The 15,976-nt window shown below is 38.0% G+C and overlaps 1 long non-coding RNA gene across 1 annotated transcript in view; it reads right to left on the bottom strand.

Moving 5' to 3' along the window:
• LOC140527182 (uncharacterized) overlaps positions 1-15,767 on the bottom strand; it is a 29,992-nt gene extending 14,225 nt beyond the window's left edge. Inside the window, exons 1-2 of the long non-coding RNA XR_011974713.1 lie at positions 15,355-15,767; positions 12,382-12,506 (exon numbers count right to left, since the gene is read on the bottom strand). This is a non-coding gene — a long non-coding RNA (uncharacterized lncRNA). The remainder of the gene's footprint in view (positions 1-12,381; positions 12,507-15,354) is intronic.
• Between the last annotated feature and the right edge of the window lie 209 nt (positions 15,768-15,976).

Here is a 15,976-nt window from a genome sequence, read left to right as displayed (position 1 = left end):
CTAGATGCCAGGCAATAGTTTAGGTGCTGGGAATACAAATCAAGCATAGAAGAAAAGCAGAGCCTGCCTACAAGGAGGTTATATTCTAAAAGGAAGCTGAAGAGCAGGAGGAGAAAGAGAAGGAGGAGGAGCTCATCTTTCAAAGGAAGGGGACACAGAAGCAAAGGGATCTTTCTGGGTGAAAAGGCTACTGGAGCACTATGTCAAAGGAATCTTCCAGGTTGAGGAGGCTACTGTGGCATGACAGAGAAAAACGTCCAGAGAGTCAGGAGTGGAGTGCAGGGAGGAACTGAAGGAAATACTATAAATTTCAGTTAGAAGTTAGTGAAAATAAATATGATTTTTTCCCCTAAGTGTATAAATCCCCTAAAATCTATCCACTGACCTCTTAAATCTATGAACTGCAGGTTAAGAATCCCTGATCTAATTCAACCCTTCCTTTTACAGTTGAAAATCTGGGACCTAGAGATGAAAGTGATTTGTCATACAGAGTCAAGATTTGCATTCTGGTCCTCTACCTGCAAGTTCTACACTCCTTCTCTTAGATTATGACCAAAGTTAAAAACATTCTATTTAAAAGAAGGCTGAGGATGTGAGATATATTTCTAAAAGATTTCCATCATCAATTATTGATATTCTATTAAAACATCAAGGTCTAAAGGGGTAAAACTTCAGTTATCTGCACCAGTCATTTATGGGATATAATATACTCACTGCCTGTCTTGGATATGTTGAGTGTTACTGCTGCTGTTTTCTCCCTGATTGGCTGGTCTCTGGGTAATTTAAAAGGAGCCCTGGTTCCCCTCACTTGCACACCAACCAAGAAGACATTTGCCAAACAAAGGGAGCCAAATATAAGAGAGAAAGGAAGAAAACTGATGTGGGGTCTGAGGTCCTTGGAGAGTCTCTGTCCTTGGTGCTCTACTCTTTCAAGCTCTGGGTAGCTCCTTAGCATCTAGTTTTCTTATTCCTATAACGTAATTGAAACAAAGTAGATTTCCTCCAAAAGTGCCAATTATTACCGACTCTCTTTACTGGTGAGAGATGGGGAAAGTGCAGGGGTTTGTTTTTTTTTTCTTTTTTCACATGTGAGAGACTTGCATTTGAAAAGAAGCATGTTTAAGTCCACTGAATTCCTGGTTTTGTACATTCTTTGACCATATGCTGCCTTTTGTCTAAGAGGAACATGGAACATATTCTGTCTGGAAGAAGAGATAGTCAGCTCTTTGAAGTTTACAGTGCCATAGGTTTTCTTTTCTTTTTTTTTCTTTTCCCATGGGTGATTTTATTGGGACATTGCCAAATGTTATGTTCATGTTAGTTATTACAGCCTATTTGGATCCATTGTCTACTCAAATTCAAAATTGTGATTTTCTTTTGGCTTCTTTTCTAAATTCCTTCAGATGAGCCAGAAATGAATCATTGAATATCACAGAATGCAAAGGAATCTTTAATTTAAACTAAGATATCAGGTAAGTAATGAGGAATAAAACTCAGGGTCACATACCCTAACACTATTCATTTCCCAAAATTAACCCCTTGCCTATGATGTCTGGGAGAGATAAATCCATGTGTCCCTAATTCCTCAAGCTAATTCCTGTTTTAGAGTCCCAAGGGAAGGATTAGAAAGGTCAGAATGGCTTGACTACTACACAAATGCCAGAAATCTGACGCATGGGAAGGATGTTTCTCATGACATTGGACCCTGAGAGCCCTGAACTGAAAGGGTATGAATGATGTATAGAGGGAAGCCTCATCAGTGTTCAGAAGTCCAACCCAAGCTCAAAGGAGCAAAAGCACAAGAACAGGATGTAGCCGGCAAATCCCTTGCCCACTCTACCCCATTTCCCCAGTTACATGTAAAAACAATTTTTAACATTCATTTTTGTTGCTGTTATTGTTGTTTTGAGTTCCAAATTCTATCCCTCCACCTTCCCTGACACAGTAAGCAATCTGATATAGATCACACGGAACCATCAGTTACAACAAATGGAGAAGTTTTGAATGCTGTGGATAAGTTCACCTTGGTAGAGTGTACTTTCCAGGGATGTACACATTGACAATGAAGTTGATATACACATTGCCAGAGCCTGCTCAGTGTTTTGGAGGCACCGAAGAAAAGTTTGGGACAGAGCAGTTATTAGACTGACTACTAAACTGAAGGTCTACAGAACCTTTGTGCTGACCTTATTGTTATATGCTTATGAAACACGGACAGTCTACCAGCGCCATGCCAGGAAACTGAATCACTTCCATTTGAACTGTCTTAGGAAGATTCTGAGGATCACCTGGCAGGATAAGGTACCAGACACTGAAGTCCTTGCTCCAGCTGAATTGCCAAGTATTCAAACTATGCTTCAGAGAGTGCAACTCCCATGGGCTGGCCACCTTGTTCAAAAGCACAATGTACGCTTGCCAAAAAAGACTATTTTATGAAGAACTCACATGGGGCAGGTGATCCCATGGTGGCCAGAGGAAGCGATACAAGGACACTCTGAAGGTCTCTCTCAAGAACTGTGGATTTGACTGTGCAACATGGGAGACACTGGCACAGGACCACTCAGCATGATGTGCCCACATCAGAAAGGGTGCTGTGCTCTATGAGCAAAGCATAATTGAAACAGCACAAAGGAAATGTAGGATATGAAAATTTGGAGTATCCACCCCAAATATTCACATGGACTTTCTGTGCCCAACCTGTAGTAGAGCATTCCAAACTCATATTGGTCTGATCAACCAATCAGACACACTGAAACTTCATTTTATTATGGTGATAACATTTTGGTCCTCTTCAAAAACTAAGGACAACAACCAATCAAGCAATCTGATATAGATTACACATGTGCAATCATGTAAAATATTTCCATATTGGTAATTTTGTGGAAGAAAACTAGGAGAGAGAGAGACAGAGAGAGACAGAGGGAGAGATGGAGAGGGGGAGAGAGGGAGAGGGAGAGAGAGAGAGAGAATGTTTTGGTTTGTATTCAGATGTCTTCAGTTCTTTCTCTGGAGGTGAATAGCATTTTCATCAGGAGTCCTTTGAAACTGTCTTGAATCATTGCATCACTGAGAATACCTAAGTCATTTACTGTTGATCATTGTACAGTATTGTCATTACAGTGTACAATGTTCTCCTGGTTCTTCTTACTTCACTCTGTATCAGTTCAAGTAAGTCTTTCCAGGTTTTTCTGAAATCATCCTACTGGTCATTTCTTACAGCACAATAATATTCCTTTACAATCATATGCCACAACTTGTTCAGTCATTCCCTAATTGATGGGCTTCCCCTCAATTTCCAATTGCTATCTGCGTAAGAGCTGCTATGAATATTTTTGTACAAATAGGTTCTTCCTCTCCTCCCCACTTTTTTATCTCTTTGGAATATAGACCTAGTAGTAGCATTTATGTTACCTATTCTAATACTGAAAACAACTAAGCTCCTTTAAAATGTTGCTTACTCTATTTCTCCATATTGAACATCTATATTCTGAGCACCAGGAGAAATATACAGATACATAAATGCAATATTTCTTTGCTTTGTGCAGCAGTATTCTCAATGTTTGGAAAACCTCATGAAGTAAATTTCATTATATAGAAGTTCTTTAGATACATTTAAGAAATTAAGATCTTTCATTTGCCCTTCAATCAGGGGTTTAACTTTTTTGAGGAAAGGACTCCTTCTGATAATCTGGTGAAACCTGTGGGTCCCCTTTCAGAATAATATTCTTAAATGCATGCAATAAAATGTACTGTATTACTAAAGAAACCAATTCTATTGAAATACAGTTATAAAAGGATTTTTACAAAATAAGTTACTATTCCTAACCTAAAAACCTCTGCCTTTTCTTCTCTCCTTAGATATGTAACCACAAGCAAATCACTTAGACTCTTAAATTGTTAGAACTGAAGTGTCTTTAGAAAACTAGTCTAAACCCTTCATTTTACAAATGAGGAAACTGAGGCCTAAAGAGAGGTAGCAACTTGTTCAATATCCCATAGGTAATAATAGAGGTTGAATTCAAACCCAGGTCCTCTGACTCCAGAACTAGCATTCTCTCAACTATACTTACAATCGTGATTTTATATTTCTGTGCCTTACCATCTACCACCTAGGAGACAAGTGAAGCACTTGTTTTGGTGCTTGGGTAGTACCCCTTCTGGGGCTTCTTCCCCAGTGTCTACGAAATTGGTGTTCCCTGAAACTGAAATTCACTTCCCCAAAGCAAACACATAGTGTCTCAGAGTTCTAGACATATCCCTGAGGGGGATGAGCTTTTAGCGCTACTGCTCACAAGCCCCTACTGGTTTTTCTTGAAGCACATACCAGCTGAGGACAAGCTCTGGCAAGTCCTTCCAAGCCAGAGAAGCTTGGATGTTGAACTGGGAGTCTATTGTCTGAGAATCAGGCCAGCTAAGCTTGGAGAGGCTCATCACCATAAGGTAGCTCACCAGCTGGTGAAGGTTTTGGCCACAACAATTCACAAAACCTCCTCCTAAGGCATTCTGGGGTCCCAATCTGCATAAATACGAGGAGTACCATGACCAGTTAAACCTTGGATCATCTGAAGCATTGTTAGCACCAGGTTCATCATCATTATTTTTGTTAGACAGTCAAAAAACATTTATACTGTGTTAAGTCCTGGGGGATACAAAAGAAAAGAAAAGGCAAAACCCGTCCTGCCTTTGACAAGTTCACTTTCTGAAAGGGAATGAAAATATGAGGTATAATAATAACAATTACTCACATTTATACAGCCCTTACTTTGTGCCAGACACTGTGTTAAGTTTTTACAAAGGTTACTTCATTTGGTTCTCACAAGTGCCCTGAGAGGTAGCCTGCCTCCTTCCCTCCACCTCTCTCTCTCTCTCTCTCTCTCTCTCTCTCTCTCTCTCTCTCTCTCTCTCTCTCTCCTCTCTCTCTCTTTTTCTCTCTCTCTTTCTCTCCATATATACATATGCACATATACACATATACACTAATACAAACTATATACATACATATGTAGATATATATGTATAAATACACACATGATATGGCCCAGAATATTTACCTATTCAGTCCAAATCCAAGGTACTGTTATTCATTTTCCTGCTTCTCTATGGAGTTGACCTCAAAACAAATCTTTAAGGTTTGAATATAATAATATTTAGCCACCTGGAACCTCACACCAGCCAGTCTTTTCAATGGTGAAAAATACAACATGTACCACCATCAAAACGAAGGAATTTCATAAAATTTGGAAATAATTTTTATTTTACTAGAATTATGGGCTCATTTTGAGGCTAAATAAAGTTAAGAAATCAAACCAATATCCTACAGGGGAAATTCTTTATTAAATAAACTAATATAATAGAATAAATGGTAGAGAATCCTGGATTTGGAATAAGAAGACTTGAATTCAATTTCTGGTTCCCTTCCTAATTGTAGCATTACCTTAACTTCTCTGGGCCTCTCTTTCTTTATTATAAAATAAGGGGATTGTACTATATGACCTCTAAAGTCTCTTAAAGCTCTAAATCTGTGATCACATGAATACAAAGCCTTTAGCACTAAGACGGTATACAAACTACCTGATTCAAAAAAAAAAATTCTGTAAATGTACCTATTACAAAGGTATTTGAAAAAACCAATCAGAGATGTATTATTTGGCAGAGAATATATTGTAAAATGCCCTGCAATGTGAGTGTTATGTCTCCTTCCTTTAACTGGCTCAGGAGAAAGGTCAAAAAGTGCTCATACAGTATTTAAAATATCACTGGGAATAAGCCAATTAGTGAAAGGATTTTTTTCAGCCAACAGAGCAAATAAACTTGGAGGAGGAAGTGAAGCATAATTCAACTATGGCCATAACTTAATTCTTCTTATTTTATTTTAGCTGATTAATTGGGGTAGAGAACAGATGGGCCTTTATAGCAAATATTTCTAAATTGGTATAAAACAGTACCATAATGAAAATGGGGCTTTGAAGTTTCCAGCTACAAGGTAGCTTATACCCATCTTAGCATCATCCTTTCATCATCCTTTTCAGCACTCTTTGTTCACCCAGTTCTGGTTCTGGTCCTCACCTCATGATCTCCCTGGGACCTGGAACTCCCTTGCAGATTGCTGGGAGCAGCATTCATTTCCTGTTGTATTTCTGAACTCCAACCAGAAAGTGGAGAGAAGTGAATGAACTCTTCAGGGAATTGTAGATGGGACTTTGAAGCTGCTCTCGGCCAATTTCAACACAACTGGAGCCCACTGCCACCTAATGTCATCACCATCTTGGCATTTGGATTCGCTCATAAATGTACAGATAGCTTTCTTTCTCTAGTAGACAGATGTCCCCATCACAATTAACACCCTTGTCAGTCTCTGAAGAAAAGACTGTGGTTAAAGAGCAGATGGAGAATGAAGCCCCTTTCCTGCCTTCTTTGAGCCCTTGTAAGCAAAGGTGGAGGAGGTTCACTGATTCAACCTCAGCCTGAAGGCAATTAGGCTGTATCAGTATCTGTGTAAACATTCAAAGAAAGATGGAAAAAAAGAGCTCCTAAAATAACAGAAGGCATTACAAGGGATAGTCCAAGGCAACTGAAGAAACTTGCAGTATAATTAAGATAAGAGTAATGGGAAACACAGTTTTTAAAATGAGAATCTAAAGAATGTTCCATTATATTTGAAAATATTGTTTTTACCCTTTAGCATACATATATGTGTGTATGTATGTGTGTATGTGTGTATGTCTATATGTGTATATATACATATACACACGTGTATGTCTTGCACACATATGTGTGTGCACATATGTGCATGTGTGTACATATATGTGTATATTGTGTATATGTATGCATATAGGCATATATATTATTTCATGAGATCCCCTACAACAACTCTGTGAAGGTGGGTAGATATTATCCTTCTTTGAATTTCCCACTACAGTGAGACTCCAATCCAAATGGAAAAGACACACCAGAGGGACTACGTTCAAGTTAGGAAGATCTAGATTTAAATTCTGATTCCGTTTTTTTTTTTTTTTTTGACTAATGGTGTGACCTTGTACAAGTCATTTCCTTCCTTTTTATCTCTGTTTTCTTATCTCTTAAAAAGTGAAAGGAGAAGTAATAGTAATTGTAGTGTCTGCTCACCGGGTCATTGTGAGACTCAAAAGAGGTAATCTAATGCATAGACCTTTGCCAGTTATCACCCATGGAAAATCAAAATTGATCTTTAGAAGTAGTGTTTGCCCTTGGCTTCCACGGATATTTTGTGGAGTGTTGCCATGGAGATGTGTGAGATAAAGGGCTAAGGATCTTTATTCTTGCCTACTGAACTAAGACTCTAGGTTGTTAGTGCTATCGGCTAGCTGTGTGATTTGTCACACAGCTCAGAGCCTCAGTTTCCTCATCTGTAAAATGAAGGGATTGAATCAAAAGGGTTCAAAGGCTGTTTTGTAATGTGAGCCAGGTTTGTAGCACTTTATAGCTGCAAGGAGTGTGGATTAGTTACTTAGAGAGTGAAAGATGCCTGAGGATAGACTTTTAGGCCCTTGAAATAATTAACTAACAAAAGGCAACTTTATTAAGGAGCTTAGAAAACACATTCTCACTTAAAAAAAAAAAAAAGGAAGTGGTTAATTAGAGAAACCAACAATCAAGAGATCAGAGAACCAGGAAATGCCATAGATAGGACTTTAATGAAATATTTATGACTATGGTAATATTAGATTACAAATGAGACCTCCACCTGAGAAAGCTTGATTTTTGTATTGATTACAAAAAGGGCCTATAATTATCCCTTTCCTGGTTTCTAACTCTCTCTCTCTCTCTCTCTCTCTCTCTCTCTCTCTCTCTCTCTCTCCCCTTCTCTCTCTCTCCTTCTCTCTCTCTCCTTCTCTCTCTCCCCCCCTCTCCAAATAGATCTACATATATATATATATATATGCCCACATACATGAACATATACATATATAATATTGTATTACACATTATACAATGCGTCAATGCATCACAGTGAAAAGGCAGCCTGTTCTGGTGGATAGAATTCAGCACTAGGAATCAAAAATGCTTGGTTTTAAATTCTGCAAGACATTTAATAGCAATGTGACCCTGGGCAAATCACCTACCTTCTAGGTATACTATAAACTACTCCCTAAGACCAGACTTATCTACATAGGTTTTTTGCCCGATTGAAGGGTCTTTCTCATGCTAGGGGAATCACAGAAACTTGGTAATCCAATATATGTCACAGAACCGGAGTTGGACAGGACTTCAGAGGGCATGAAACTCAATACGGATCTGAACTATGCCCTAAAACACTCTCAGCAAATGGCCATCCAGTCATTGCTGGAAGACAATGTGAAGGGGAGCATTCTTTCTCTCTTGAGGCAGGTTATTTCATTTAAGCACAGCCCTTATTTTAGGAAGTATTATCTTGTATCAAATAAAAATCTATATATGTATATTATACACATGTGATGTGATATTTATACACATTTATACACATGCACATGTATAGCCTGAAATGTAAGCTGTTGAATCATTTCAGTCATGTCCAACTCTTCATGACCCCATTTTGGGGATTTTCTAGGCAAAAATACTGAAGTGGTTTACCAATTCATTTTCCAGTTCATTTTATAGATAGGGAACTAGAAAGTATCTCAGGTTAGATTTGAACTCACAACAATAAGTCTTCTTGATTCCAACCTTCATGCTCTATTCACTGTGCCACCTAGTACCTCAATGTTTTGGTTGACTTGATAGCATAGATTGAAATGGTTACTTTCTCTTATTTTAGACACTATTCTTTTCTATGCATTGTAAGTTCCCACTGGACTTTTGTTGACTACCATATAACAAATGGTGTTGGGATTTATTCGTATTGAGCTATCATCTTTTTCACTGGACCTATAGTCTAGTTAAGTAAAGTCAAGCCAAGAAGCATTTATTAAGGTCTCACTATGTGGTGCTGTACTAAGCACTTGAAATACAAATACAAGCAGAAAAAAAGATAGCCCTTTCCCTCAAGGAGGAAGACAACATATAAAATGAAGATGGAAATACAGGAGAGAGAAAGCTACCCAGTATAAGGCATTATAGGGAATGTCTGGGAGGAGAGTGAGGAGTAAAATCTAGAAATGAGTAAAGATATGAGTAGCCTGGATGACCTTAAATGAAGAATCTGGGAGGAACTAGCCAATTGGAGAGACCATAGGGGTGGAAGGTACTTCAAATGGGTGAAGTGAGGGGCTGGAATGAGCTGCCAAGGTATGCAGGTGTCTGAGGCATTGTAGAGATTCATTACACCACTAATTTTCACTGGGCTCACCTTAGGATTCAGTCTAAGAGAAACTTGTTCACATTTCATAAAAAGATAACCAGATGTCAAAATGGGTACATGATTTGCACATAAAAGATGATACCATAAGCAAATCAGGAGAGCATGGAATAGTTTATCCATCAGGTCTATGGATAAGGGAAGAATTTAGGACCAAAGAAAATAGAGAGAGCAATATAAAATGTAAAATAGATAATTTTGATTATATAAAATTAATAAGTTTTTGCACAAAGTCAATGCAACCAAAATCAGAAGAAAAGCATAAAACTAGGGGGTAAATTGTAACAAGTATCTCTGATAAAGGCCTCATTTCTCAGATATGTATGTATATGTATATAAATATACATATACATATATACGTATATATATATATAGAGAGAGAGAGAGAGAGAGAGAGAGAGACATAAAACTGAGTCAAATTTATAAAAGTATAAGTCTTTCCTCAGTTGATAAATGGTCAAAAGATATGAACAGTTTTCAGACAAAGAAATCAAAGCTATTTATAGTTTAATGAAAAACTGCTCTAAATCACTTTTGATTAGAGAAATGCAAGTTAAAACAATTCTGAGGTACCATCTCACAACTATCAGATTAGATTGGTTAGTATGAGAAAAAGGGAAAATGATGGATGTTGGCAGGGATATGGGAAAACTAGGACATTAATGCATTGTTGGTGGAGTTGTGAACTGATCCAACCATTCTGGAGAGCAGTTTGGAGCTATGCCCAAAGTGCATACCTTTGACCCAGCAATACAACTAGATATCAAAAAGACATAAAAAATGTGAAAACTTATTTGTACAAAAACATTTATAGCAGCTCTTTTTGAGGTGGTTAAATATTGAAAATTGAAGGGATGCCCATCAATTGGGGAATGCCTAAACAAGCTGTGGTAGATGACTGCAATGGAATATACTTGTGCTGTAAGAAATGACAAGCAGAATGATTTGTAAAAACTTGAAAAGACCTACCTGAACTGATGCATAATGAAGAGAACAGAATCAGGGGAACTTTATAGACAGTAACACAGCCACGTTGCTCGATGAAGAACTGTTAGTGACTCAGCTCTTCTCAGCAATACAATGATCCAACACATTCCCTAAGGACTAACAATGAAACATACTATCTGCCTCCAGAGAAAGAACTGATATTACTGAAGCATGCTATTTTTCACTTTCTTTCTTTTTCTTTATTCTAGTCTCCTTGTGCAAAACAACTAATATGGAAATGTTCTACATGATTTTACATGCATAACCATATCTGATTTCTTACCAACTCAAGGATGGGAGGGAGGAAGGGATAGAATTTGGAACTCAAGACCTTAAAAAGTCCACAAACGTTAAAAATTGTTTTAACATGCTATTTGGGGTATATATGTATATACATATACATATACACTTATATATACATATATACACATATATGTGGGTATATTTATATATACACATATATGTAAATATATACATATATACGTAAATATAATATATATATAATATACACACATATGTGTGTATGAGGATAAGATACAGCTGAATCTCCACGGTAACTGACATTTCACTGTCTGCCTCTTATTTTCGGTGAGTTCAGCAAGCTTTAGAGAAAGAGGGGATGAATCATTTGGTCAGGAACCACCTATTTACCTTACAATAGGAAGATCAAAAGACTCAAACTTTTGTTGTGACTGAACAAGGTAGAAAGGTTGAATTTCAGCATATTTCAGTTACTGGGACTAGAAGTTTCGAGTTAGTTTTTGTCCCATTCCTTAGGGAAGGTAGGGTTCCCTATTGCTTCCCCACCTTTATCATTATGCAAGTTTCTGAACTCCAACCCTCTGATTCTTTTGTTTTTTTCTACCACCAAATTGCAGCCCTAAGAGAACAAGTCAGTGGGAATGTGTCGTGCTTTGTTTTGGTTTTTTCTGTTTAGTTTAGTTCTGAACAGGAAAGCGGGGGTAGATTACATTTTTTTTTCTTTCTTCATACAGAGACCTAAATGTTACCCAGTAGGCTCATGGTTGGGATGATGAATTACAATGGAGAAGGGGAGGAGGAAGATTGGAAGGAGACACAAAAAGAGGGAGGAAAATTTGCTAATGTATAATTAACAAAAGGCAAAAAGAGGTACCTTCTGAAATCCTAGCTTGAGGGCCCCCAATGAAACTTACATCACCAATTGTACCAGTTCCAGTTCTGAACTCCTGTCTGGCTTAAAGCCTGACTGAGGTTAAGATTTGTTAAGTTATAAAAGAAATTAATGGGCATTTAGCAGGGCAGGGCTTGCATGTTAAAAATTAAGCTAGGGTGAAGAGGGAAACGGTATGATAAAAAGGGGTCTCACCTCCTCCTCAGATCTTTCCTAACTGTATCTTGTATATGGTCTGATTTCCAACATGTATACTTCCTTATGTACTCTGTAGTCCCTTGCTAAACAAATTCATGTTCCCTATGCATTTCCATTTAAATTGAGAAGACAAGGCCTTCAGAAGTAATAGCTTCATTGTGGTCTGTGTACCATCTACTGTCTGTATGCATTTGTTCCCAAGGGGTTTGTTTCAACACTTTTTTTTTTCCTCTCTTTGTATGGTATCCTTGTTGCCAGCCAACCCACAATAGGAGGTGGGGAGCTCTACCCTGTGCGCTGGGACAAAGGGCTCATTGCTTCTAAAAAGGTCATTGTAAAATGACTAAAGGAGAACATGGCCATTAAAACTATAAGAAGAATGCCCCCAGGAGGATCCATTGGAGACTTTATAGAGACAAGCAGATTTGGGGAGGGGAGAAATTTAATGAGTCTTTGAATAACAACAGGAAGTTAATTCTATGATCAAACTCTGATCATTGCAATTGCTTGAACCCAGTGCCCAGGATTAGGAGATTGATTCAAGACTGTTAGTCATCTGAGATATATTTCATTTTACCCTTCTCCAAATTAACTCTGCTTGGTCCTACTGAGTTCTAAGACTCACAGTAAGTACATGTGCTAGGGAAGGGATATATTGATAAAGCAGCTGAAATGGAGAAATGAAAGTGGAAATCCCAACAAAGGGAAGGTCTGGGACCCAGTCACCTACCTTTAGATATTTGAAATTTTCTTAAGGGGATGAAAAGAAGTGTGGAAGTAGGTAGTCAGCCATTATTACCTAGGTGTGGGACCTTGGCCAAGTCACTTAATTTCTCTGGTTCTCAGTTTGCTCATCTGTAAAATGAACACATAGGGCAGAAAGTGTGGTATGGATACAAGTCGTAGAACTATATGGTTTCTGAAGAATTAAAAATAAATAACAGAGGTCAATGGAGAGGTTCATGGCGAGAGCTGTCTGCAACATATAACATTTAAGAAACGTTGAAGAACTAAAAGATGTCAACAAGTAAATACATGAATTAAAAAAAAAAGACAATGGGCTAGTCACAGCAAGAGCAAGGAACTGGAGATGGAAAGCCCAGGTATTCCACTGATACCTTCCTTGTGTCCAGAGAAAACAAGCAGACCTCCATCACTCAGAGTACCTCCCCACCTTTTGATGAATTTAAAGGCAAGCACAGAAAAGCACTGTACATGAAGAGCAAGCTGAATGCAGTGGTCAGTGTTGGTACCTTCACTGCAAAGTTAAAGGACAGTATCCTCCTTTCTGTTAACTATGGATAAGCAAGCTGTCTTCCTTCCATGTACTTTGTAAAGAGTTTGCTAGAAAGTGCCTATTGTATCAAAACAAGATATATCCACAAATTAAATTTTTAAAAATTGGAAAAAGTATTTAAACAACCAGTGAGCTATTCTTCTGAATTTTTTCACAGCAAATAATTGGGATATTTATGAAACTTTTCTTTTAAAAATGAGAACAAATGAAAGAAAATATAGTATAAATTATAATACCTTAATACATTAGCAACCCAAGAAATCGAATGGGTCCCAGTTTTAGGAATGTATGAATTATGAAAATAAGGGTCTTCACTATAAAATCCCCTTCCCCTCAAATGCTACTCTGCAGAATCCTTGGTGACTTGCAAATGTCTAGTCCTTCACTAACAGTTTTAGTATGGTGCCATTGAAAGTAAAATAATGCAGAATAAAAAAATAGTTTGTGAATGCTCTTTGAAGAATCCTAGAGGAAATTTGGGAAATATGTGATGATAAGCCCAGTGGCCTCATTGTATTCCAGTTTGATTCGCTTAGTTCTTTATCACTCTACATTTTCATCTTTAATATTTTTCTATTCTGCATGTAATATTTTTAAATTAGTTTTCTATGTAGCAGATATATACATATATACTATACATACGGAGGCAGTATTGCCAAGTGGACAGAGCACTGAATTTAAGAATTTGAGAGTCTCACCTCAGACAATTATTGTGTGATCCTGGGCAACTCACCAAACCTCCCTGAGACTCAGTTTTCTGATCTGTAAAATTGAGTTTAATACAAAACACCTACCTCACAGGGTTGTTGTGAGAATCAAATGAGATAATATATATATAAAGCACTTTGTAAACACTATATAAAGATTATTATTACAGATAGATGTATATAGTTGTGTATAGCATCTGGACTCAAAGCACAAAAGTCACTTCTTATTTTGTATAAATTTTAACGTAGATGGGAAGTAATCATACTTTACATCTCTAAACAGATCACATTTTAAATATGTTCTACTCTCTCTTCACAAGGCTATTTTGTGGTAGCGATGTAGCTGCTAGAGAGTTCATTTTTGTTTTATTCCAGAAGCTTCTGAATTTCAGCAGTAAGTTAACTGATCCATTTGTTGTTTTAGCCCAGCTGTTTCAATAGGAAGGAGCAGAGCTGAATAAGCTCCTCTCTGTGGCACTCAGGTCAAAGTATAGGTGTCAAATGAATTAGAATGGCCAAGAAGTAATAGATGAGGCCAGTGCTTGGCAAAACTTTCTGACAAACTGAATTTCAAGCTTCTAAGAAACAGGGGAGCTTTTCAAGCTTTTCAGTAATAGTTTAGCATGACCATATGGCCTCCTCTGCCTTTTTATCCCCCTCTTCCAGCATACCTTTGTGTTATTTTCTTCTATTTTTATATAGACTCCTTAAATGTAGAGACTTTCTAGTGTTTGCATTCATAGCATTTAGCACAGAGCCTGATACAATAGTTAAACAGTAAGTTCTCTCTCTCTCTGTGTCTCTTTCTCTCTGTGGATGTATGTCTCTCCCTCCCCCTCTCTATCTCTCTGTGTCTCTCTCTTTCTCTCTGTGGATGTATGTCTCTCCCTCCCCCTCTCTATCTCTCTGTCTCTGTTTCTCTCTCTTTCTTTCTCTGTCTCTGTCTCTCATCACCACCAATCACTCCCTACCTCCCTTCTCTTTTCTTTCCCATCTCACATGTGACGTTTATCTGACTGAGGTTATCACAGTAGTAAAGTAGGCTTTCATTTGATAGCATTTTAATCACAGAAGCACAAATCTGAGAAAAGGAAGGGACTTCAGCAGTCATCTAGTTTTACCCATAATCTTCTTGTTCTTCAGTCGTTTTTTAGTCCTCTCCAACACTTTGTGACCCCATTTGGGGTTTTCTTGACAATGATATTGGGGTAGTTTGCCATTTCCTTCTCCAAACCCATAATCTAATAACCACTATAATATTTTTGACAAGTGAATTAAACTTAATTCTTCTCACAGTAACATGGTAAATTATCACATTATATAATACTCAGATCGTCATATTTGATATGATATGTAATGCATATGTATATGTACATGTATGTGTATACATGTAACACTGACTACCTTGGCCCCCACTGCCTAATGGCCAAGTATGTTATATCTCACCTCTCTCCCAAGTTCTCTACTATCGCTTGAGGTGGGGGAGGACAGTAGGCTCTGTGCAAATAGCTCCAGCCCCTACTGATGGTATTCCCCCAAGTGCAAGGGGTGGTTCCCTGCATCTCAGGTCCATTTAATCACTAACAGTCAGATTAGATTTTACAAAGAAATATTTATTTCAAAGTTATAATAACAAATATACAAACTGCTAAGCTCAATTCCTATAGAGCACAGTCCCAGTTCTAAGTCTAAAACCAACCTTCTGTCTCAGTTCCAGGCACCGTGGTTTTTCAGGACCCCTCTGCCAGGCTGGATGACTGCAACATCCCATCTATAATCCTGGATCCAAAGTTTCTGTGGTTCAAACTCCCCACTTCAGTGGGGATCACCACCTAAAACAGAGGACAAAAGAAACAGAACAGAAACAAACACCCTTAGGTGTAAAAGGTCAGGTGGAACAGAGAAGATCTGCTTCCTGCCAGTTCAGTTTATTGAGCCTACCCTGTGGCAGAACTGTGTTTACCCATTGGACACAAGAAAGAGCTCATGGGAAAGACAGAGATGGTCCAATATAGGCCAGTTTTAAAGACACAACTTGTTTCAGGTTCGCAGCCCATTTTGGTTTTGTTACTCAGAGAAAGTTACTCCCACTCTGTTAATAAAAAATCATCCATTCCCATTAATAGGACTCAGGTGGAGCCCATTAAGGGAAGTTTGATTATGGGAGGCTTGTTTTATAGGAAGACCCACACCTTTTGCTAATTACTAATGAGGCACTGGGTCATGAGGGTCGTGATGCCCTCTGGATCTGAAAAGTGTATATATACTCTGAGGTGAGCTTTTGCTTTGGGGCTTACTCTTTGGAAGAAGGTTTGTGTGTC

Source organism: Notamacropus eugenii, chromosome 2 (assembly GCF_028372415.1).
Source record: "Notamacropus eugenii isolate mMacEug1 chromosome 2, mMacEug1.pri_v2, whole genome shotgun sequence".
Classification (NCBI taxonomy): Eukaryota; Metazoa; Chordata; class Mammalia; order Diprotodontia; family Macropodidae; genus Notamacropus; species Notamacropus eugenii.
Note: the sequence above shows the minus strand (reverse complement) of the source record. Positions and strands in the feature narration are given on the sequence as shown.